The following is a 7,746-nucleotide window of genomic DNA, read 5'->3' as shown; positions in this document are numbered from 1 at the left end:
TTCCAAGGTTATTTCCATTAGTGGAACAGAATTCACACTTTCTAAGCTACAGTAAAGGATCAAAGTTCAGGGCAGTTATTGTCACTGAAATGAAGGGGTCTTTATCATCCATTCACCTCCTATTGCTACCTTCTTCCCTCGTGTCAACAGGTCCTTTACAGTAGCTTCTATATACAGAAAATGACTGATGAAATCCAAGGACTATCCTCATTGTGTATGCATATCTTACATTTACCACAGAGCCCATACAAGTTTTTCCTACTCGCAGTGTGAAGAAATATGAACAAGGAGAGTAGTCTTTAATTGCTGCAAAAATTGAGTTTGCTTAAAAAATGACTTAGACTATCTTGCAAATTAATATATCTTTCTACTTAAAAATTAAAATAAATAGAAAACAGAAAAACCCACTTTAATTAAAATAAGAACTTCAATGTAAAAGTATACATGGTTTAAGATCAGTAACATGGGTTTGTAGCAAATGATACTTGTTCAACTGACTGTCAAGACATGCAAGAAGATTTGTGGAATTTGTAATACAGAGACAGCAGGAGTGGCTAGGAGAAAAGGAGGGGTTATTTTCTGTGAATGAATGAGTCTAATGGTAACGCAGAAATGGATTTTGAAAAAGAAGCTGGAAGTGTAGTGTGGGCCTTGCAGAGTAATTCAGGAAGATCATGTGGTTGAATTAACTCTGTGAGGCAGTGGCTAGAGGGGACTTTGAATGACAGCAGAGTAGGAGTGTTGGTTGAATGGAGTGGCAGAATCAATGGGACACCCAAAATATGAAGTTTATTAGGGAAGAAAAGCTCTATAATGTGTTTTGAATGAACTTCTGACTGGGGTATACAAACTCTTCACCTCACCTTAAGCCTCATATCCTCTGCAGATTTAATAAGGGCTCCTTCTGTCCTACTGTTCAAATTATAAATTCTTTGATAACTGTTCTTTACATACACATTTTCAAGCATGTTTTGTCTAGACTATGGCTTTAGCTAAATCATGATTTCCTAACTTTCTTTTACTAAAGCTACCTGAGCTATTGTCGAGATGTGACAAAAGCCAAGATGTATGACATCCACTTCTCCTTCATTTTGCATGAGACCTTGTAGTCTATCATAGATGACAATTAAGATGGTATGACAAGGTTTTTATCTTGTCAGCCTAGGTTGGCATTTGCTCATTTCCTTTGTACTTTTCGAGAGCTTACGAATTTCTTTTTTATTTCAGTATTTTACAGCTCTGAAGTGATTTGGCTACTCCATAATGTTTTGGCTTCTCCTGATTCTGCCCTGCTTTCAAGATCTCCCACGTTTAAACTTTTTTCCTGTTTTTAGGAACACCACCCATCCTCTATTAATTTTGTTCAACTACAACTACTAACAATGCTGAGGTTGCTTCAGCAAGTGCCTTACGTACTTCAGGGCAAATCCTTCAGGCCTAGCTGACTGAAAACATCTAAGTTTTCTCAGTATCCTTTAAGCTGTTCTTTTTGAATTCTCATTTGAGCACTTATCCCTTGATTGCTGATTTTGTCATAGCTTATTAGCTTTCTCAAAGGTTGACCGAGATGTGTTTCAGATCGGACTGGCTATTCAGAAGAGACAGCTTGTTTTTGTTTTCTGTTTCTGTATGTCAGTGACACAGTTTGGCTCAGAACAGCCTAACTGCAAACATAAGAAATTGCTGCTGAATATTAGCATTTTATTAGGGGACACGAAATGACTGCCCTCAAGTGGCAAAATGAGAGTAATACCACTAGTGGTATGTCTACATCTGCTCCAAACAAATTTTTGTTAGTAGCAAAAATCTGAGGATTTAAATTACAGCATTAGTCAGGCACTGACAGCTAAGCTTCTCTTTTGAAGAGAGCTGAACAGGCATGCATTTCTGAATGGGTGAGTTCTCTGTAAAAGCTGCTATTTCTTACTCAGGTGGGACTTCTTACAGTTTTTCTGTGCTATTTTGTTTCCTTTTATACAGTTTATTGAGGTGTTTTAAAAATGCTGGTGAATGAAATTTTTAAGAACTGTAAAAATCCCTCTCAGATTGGTGTCAATGCTTGACTTTGGATTCTCCTATATGCCGTTTGTTATTGCTGGAAATTCAGAGCAGGGGGGCAATGTTAAAATCTCTTTCTCTTTTCAGATTTTCTTCTACAATGGTAAAGGCTTTATGCTGTTGAAGAAAAATAATCTTCCAACTGTAGCTGCACTTCAGCCCTGTTCTCAGAAGCAGGGTGCTTCATCCAGGCAGATTGGAAACACTGAAAAACAAGCAAACAAAAAGCCACTGAGGAACTTATTAAATGTATCTCTCTATGGCTTCTTCATCCCCTCATTTTGGAGCTGCTGTGATCCACCATTAAGCTATGATCCACAGTTAATAGAAAGAGAACAGAAAATTCAGGCAGGGCACATTGGGAGGCTGATTTACGCTGCTGCTGAGTAGTATGGGGAGTACAGCAGTTGTGGTAATGATATAGTGCGTCCTCATGAGGCGAGATATAAATAATGCATACTGATGGGCAACTTAACTTTTATTTGCCTTTCTTCTTGTCATTTGGAATGAGGTATTTTGTCTATGTGTGTGTGGGAGTGAGGCTGGGAGGTAAAGTCACAGGTTTTTTATTGTCAGTGTTTGTTTAGGATGAGGACTGTGACTAAATATTCCTTATTTAAAGAAATTATGCATCTGAGGTAATGTTAGGAATGTGTAGGCAAAGTGAGATCTGCTTGGACCACACCATTCCAGAATTTTGTCTAACGAGAACATACAGGTAATATTTTGACCAGATATATAATGCATGAGATAGATTTTTCTTTTCCGCCTATTCAAATGTCAAGCTACAACTGCAAATAACATTTTCCAGTAAGTGCAGTTTTCCCTTATAATTCTAAACCAAGCATGCAAATACTGTTCAATTAATGAAATTGCTATCACTGTCTTATTTTTCTTGGGCACAAATGGTTTTGGGCCACAAATAATTTTGTATTGTAGTTTCTTTATCTTTCTCCTTTTGCAACAATTATTTTCTCCACCAGACCTTCAGCCACATCTCAGTCTAGACCACTTAGCACTTTCTAAAGGCCTAAGCTGCCTGAAGTTATTTTGTGTGAGCTGATGGAAGGGCACTTCCCATGGGGAGGTGAAGGGTGACCCTGCTTGCCTGTAATATCGTGAACACATGTCTGAGTTAGCAAGTCCTGCATGGTGGTTTGTCTGCATACACTCTATCCACAGTCAGTCTGAGGTAGCTTTTTTAACTGATTAGGAACCTGCTTCAAAGTAAATTGATAAAAAAAACTGCTAAAGGGAAGAGACTATATACAAACAGAAAACATAAAGTAGCTGATGTGAGGTGAGTTGCCTCCAGTATCTTCCTTGTTAGTCAATGAAAGGCAATACTTGGATCTTCAGTCCCTGATAGACCATGTCAGGTTCATGTAAAATTAGACAGGAGCTGGAAAACGCGAAGTGCAGTCATCTCAAATGGATGGAAAATCGATTTAAGATCACCTTATACCATTGTGTTCAGGAAAATTGACCTACAGCTAATTTTAACTTTTGAAGATAATATCTTCTGCCTCTTAGATAAGTGTACTTGGGTGCCAAGGGCCAAGTTGTAAGTAGGCATGAAGGACAAAAAGCGGAATTTATAATTGTTAGAGACATCTAAAAATTACTCAGTCCTTCATACTGAGTAATGCTAATATTAATCACATCAATAATTAATATTAATAACTGTATATTGATTTGAACTGTAAATCTGTGTATTCTCCCTGGAAGCCAAAAAAATCTGGTAATTCTCATTTCTACCCCTTGCAAGGCATAAAATACCTCATTTATGACTTGGTGTGAAGTCAGAGCTATATGCTGTCCATTCTGAATGACTGCAAGGATAGTTTTGGGACAGAAATTCCATGTGTAGGAATGAGACAGAAAAAACACATTTATCTTCCATTTTGAGTTGAAGGAAAAAAACTGAATTTTTGAAAGTCTTCAGAGTCTTATAACAATTGAAGTAGCCTTGGCTGAGATGGACTCATTTGCATGCTCCTGCTGGGGCAATTCAACACAATGATGCAAACAGTTTTTCATAATGCTAATTATTTCTTCTTTTTTTTTTTTTTTTTTTGAGTGTTTGTGCATTTGTCCAGGTATCATTATATAAAATATGATAATATGATGCTGTAATGGTAAAATGGAGCTGTGCAGACTTGACCACATGGGCTGTAAAAGCTAGGGTGATCTAGCTATAGAAGTTCCCAAAAAGCCTCTCTTCTATTGAGTCAAGTCTTAAAAAGGAACAGAAAGTCAAAATAAAGTGTACTAAATCTAACTGGCTTTCTCTAAATTGTCTAGAGAAAATCACTATGCGTGAAATTCGATATATGTGGAAAATGATATCTTTATAAAGAAGTTGGAGATGCATTTAAGTGTCTGTATCATTTTCTCACAACAGTCTGTTCAGAAACACACTGGGCCAAATCCATTTGCTTTTCTCTCATGAGAATTTCAATTACATTCAATGAAACTAAGTGCAAAAATAAACTGAACAATCTGGGCCTCATATATCTTTCTACTGCCATCAAAATGAAAACAAAAAAGCTTTTTAGCCTTTTTTTTAACTTGCATTTCCTGACTTTGGATAGCTTCATTTCTGAGTGTTCATGCTGCATTAATTACAGCCTATTTCATGATATGTCCTTGGAAAGAAAGACTAGAAAACAGTAATAAGCTTCTAACGTACCAGAGCAGGAAAGTACATCTATACACATCACAATGCTAGCATGTGTGGTATATCCATTTCTGTCTGCTGCACGAGAAAAAGTATCCTTTACTGACAAAGACCATAGCTGTAACAAGGGTATTGAGGCATCTGGCAGAAGTGCTCACCAAGCGACTTCCAACCCTTTATCAGCAGCCCTGGCTAAGTGTGAAGTCCCAGTTGACTGGAGGTTAGCAAATGTGACGCCCATCTACAAGAAGGGCTGGAAGGAGGATCCAGAAAACTACAGGCCTGTCAGTCTGACCTCGGTGCCCCAGGAAGGTTATGGAGCAGATCATCTTGGGTGCCATCACACAGCACATACAGGACAACCAGGGTATCAGGCCCAGTTAGTATGGCTTTAGGAAAGGCAGGTCCTGCTTGACCAACCTGATCTGCTTCTATGACCAAGTGACCCACATAGTGGATGAGGGAAAGGCCGTGGATGTTGTCTACCTGGACTTTAGTAAAGTCTTTGACACCATTTGCCACAGCATTCTTCTGGAGAAACTGGCTGCTCATGGTGTGGACAGGTGTACTCTTTGCTGGGTAAAAAACTGGCTGGATGACCGGGCCCAAAGATTTGTGGTGAATGGCTTTAAATCCAGTTGGTGGCTGGTCATAAGCGGGGTTCCCCAGGGGTCAGTACTGGGGCCAGTCCTGTTTAATATCTTTATCAATGATCAGGACGAGAGGATCAAGTGCATGCTTAGTAAGTTTGCAGATGACACCAAGTTCGGTGGGAGTGTTGATCTGCTCGAGGGTAGGAAGGCTCTGCAGAGGGATCCGGACAGGCCAGATCAATGGGCTGAGGCCAATTGTATGAGGTTTAACATGGCCAAGTGCCAGGTCCTGCACCTGGGTCAAAACAACCCCATGCAACGCTACAGCCTTGTGGAAGAGTGGCTGGAGAGCTGCCTGGAGGAAAAGGACCTGGGGGTGCTGGTTGACAGGCAGCCGAACAGGAGCCGGCAGTGTGCTCAGGTGGCCAAGAAGGCCAGCACCATCCTGGCTTGTATCAGGAATAGTGTGGCCAGCAGGAGCAGGGAGGTGATCGTGCCCCTGTACTCGGCACTGGTGAGGCTGCATCTTGAATACTGTGTTCATTTTTGGGCCCCTCACTACAAGAAGGACATTGAGGTGCCGGAGCCTCTCCAGAGAAGGGCAACAAAGCTGGTGAAGGGTCGAGAGCACAAGTCGTATGAGGAGTGGCTGAGGGAGCTGGGGTTGTTTAGTGTGGAGAAAAGGAAGCTGAGGGGAGACCTTCTTGCTCTTTACAACTACCTGAAAGGAGGTTGTAGTGAGGTGGGTGTTGGTCTCTTCTCCCAAGTAAGAAGTGATAGGAGAAGAGGAAATGGCCTCAAGTTGCACCAGGGGAGGTTTAGGTTGGATATTGGGAAAAACTTCTTCGCCAAAGGGGTTGTCAAGCATTGAACAGGCTGCCCAGGGAAGTGGTTGATTCACCATCCCTGGAGGTATTTAAAAGATATGTAATGTGTCACTTAGGGACATGTTTTAGTGGTGGACTTGGCAGTGGTAGGTTAACAGTTGGACTCCATTTATCTTAAAGGTCTTCTCCAACCTAAGTGATTCCATGATTCTATATAGGATAGATTTTCCTGATCGGTCTTTCCCAAATTTTGACAAACTTATTTTCTTAAACTGAGGAAAGCTGTTAAGATCAATTTATGTTATAAAAAACGTCTTTCTGGAAAATAAACTATGGCCACACAAAGTCCTGTGAATTACTCAGTACTGCAGATAATGTGATGAATTAAAATGAGGCAGTAATCTGAGATAACGGTACCTTTCTGTATTTCAGTCACTTCAGACTTCAGTCTGAAGAAATGAAGGAATATTAAAATAAAATTGGGAAAAATATTATTATGTAACAAAAGCTCTGATAGAATTCCATGGGTGTGGATAGGTACACATGAATTTCCTACAAATATTTTTTCTAAAAAATATTTTTGATTTTACTTATAGTTCTGAGGATAAGATTTACCATTACTTTCCTCTATTAGAATTCCTAGCTATTGCTTTTCATAGTGCTGTACTGTGTTTGCTATCCCTGTTAAAATATAGGGTTCAGAATTAAAAGTTAAATGGGCCCAACTAGATTTTTTGGGCCATTTTTTTTTTAAAAGGAAAAGCCTATTTTTGACTTCTGTCTTTAGTTATATAATAAAGCAGAAGATCTTTGCTCAAGGATCTTTTTGTTAGAAAAGAAAAAATTTGGGCCACTTTAGTGTCTTGCCCATTCTCCAGTGATAACATACAATACTATTAATCCTCCCCACATCACGGCGTGCAGCACAGTGGGGCTTGCTACTGCACCACAGCTACTGTACAGTTGCTGCTAGGATGGCGCATGGACCCCTGCCACTCTCCTGGTTTCTTCTGCCTTCTCATCACTTGGGCTTGGTCTTCTAAGATTCCATGAAAAATGCTGTACTTAAAGTCTGGCAGAGGAAGAGAGATCCTGAGATGGGCTGCAAAAACATGAGGCCACAGAGGATGGTGAGGCAGGAACCCATCTGTGAGCAGAAGTTGAGAAGTTTGAAGATACTGGCTCTGGTCCTTAAAGCAGAACTTCTAAACAGAGGCCTTGTGTGTGTGTGTGTGTGTGTGTAGATGTGTGTGAATATGCTGTGTGTTAGTTACAAAAAATTATGTGCAAAACCCAATAATGAATAAAATTAGCAACTTCTTTGAACACAGTTTAAAATGCTACCCTTCTCTATAAAAAAATTCTGGGTTTCCTAGAACAACCCCTCAAATTAATGTGTACTTTAACTTACTAAAGTTAATGAATACATCATACCTCTGTCATAATTAAGGTAAAGGTTCTTTTCTTTGTTTTCTTTATTCTCTAGTCATAAAGAATATAGTAATAACTTTTAGAAAATTGAAAGTTAATTATTTAGTTTTGTAGACTTCTCATTTGCCAGTCTTGTGGCAGTTTGGGAAATGTAAGC

This window comes from Phalacrocorax aristotelis, chromosome 2 (genome assembly GCF_949628215.1).
Source record: "Phalacrocorax aristotelis chromosome 2, bGulAri2.1, whole genome shotgun sequence".
Classification (NCBI taxonomy): domain Eukaryota; kingdom Metazoa; phylum Chordata; class Aves; order Suliformes; family Phalacrocoracidae; genus Phalacrocorax; species Phalacrocorax aristotelis.
This window is presented reverse-complemented; position numbering follows the sequence as displayed.